General features: G+C 66.5%; 1 protein-coding gene across 4 annotated transcripts in view; it reads left to right on the top strand.

Moving 5' to 3' along the window:
• The first annotated feature begins 424 nt into the window (after window positions 1-424).
• The window catches only part of Stxbp5l (syntaxin binding protein 5-like), a 176,711-nt gene continuing 176,313 nt past the window's right edge, over window positions 425-822 (top strand). For all 4 annotated transcript variants that reach the window (XM_013019354.1, XM_013019353.1, XM_013019356.1 and 1 more), the window contains exon 1: window positions 425-566. The gene's annotated coding sequence lies outside the window, so the exon portion shown is untranslated. The remainder of the gene's footprint in view (window positions 567-822) is intronic.

Raw genomic sequence — 822 nt, 5'->3', positions numbered from 1 at the left:
CAGTCCTCAGGCTCCAGGCACACTAGTGCACACGCATGTTGGCATTCTATTGACCCACACTTATGTCCTTCAACAGGTAGCGGCAATTACAGACCCTCAAAGCATCCTGCCTGGGTGTACTGGCCAATATCGCTGTCAATCATATACCCAACCTACTTTTCTAAATTGTCCCCTCCCCCTTTCATTGGCTTTTCTTTCGGCCTATCTCCAAATTCCTTCCGCGCCTCGAAACCACAGCACTCGGCCCTACGGAGCGTAGGATTGGCGGAGAGGCTGCTCCCGCCCTCTTACGTCACCGAGCCCCGCCTCTTCTCCACCTCGAGCGGCCAGGACGGGAGGGGGCAGGTGCCGGCCAGCTTGGGGCGGGGCCTGCCTCCCACGGCGAGGGGCGGAGCTTGAGGTGGAGCCCGCCCCGCTCGGTTAGGACCACGGAGAGCGCCAGGCGCCGAGACCAGAGGGACTGGAGAAGCGGCCGGAGCCTGGCCTGACCGACGTCTTGCGGGCCCGCCGCCTTCCGCGTCCTCGGCTTTCTCGGGCTGGCCGGTGGCTGGTGGCGTCTGAGGAAGGTGCCTAAGTCCGGGGTGTGCTAGTGGTCCGGGAGAGTCGCCGCCGTCCAGGCGCAGCTCGCTCACACCTGTGCGTGTGAGTGTGGGCGCGCGTGTGTGTGTGTGTGCGCACGTCAGCGTTCGCGCGAGTGCCCGCGAGGGTGTTGGGGTGTGTGGCAGCCGGGCGCGCGGCGGTCCGTGCGGGGGTGTCGGTGTGGCCGCCCGCCCTGAGGCGGGAGCCCGGTGCCTGGGTACTCGGCCCGGGGAAGGGACGGCG

The sequence above is a fragment of the Dipodomys ordii genome, unplaced genomic scaffold (genome assembly GCF_000151885.1).
Source record: "Dipodomys ordii isolate 6190 unplaced genomic scaffold, Dord_2.0 Scaffold45, whole genome shotgun sequence".
In the NCBI taxonomy this organism is placed as follows: domain Eukaryota; kingdom Metazoa; phylum Chordata; class Mammalia; order Rodentia; family Heteromyidae; genus Dipodomys; species Dipodomys ordii.
This window is presented reverse-complemented; position numbering and strand designations above follow the sequence as displayed.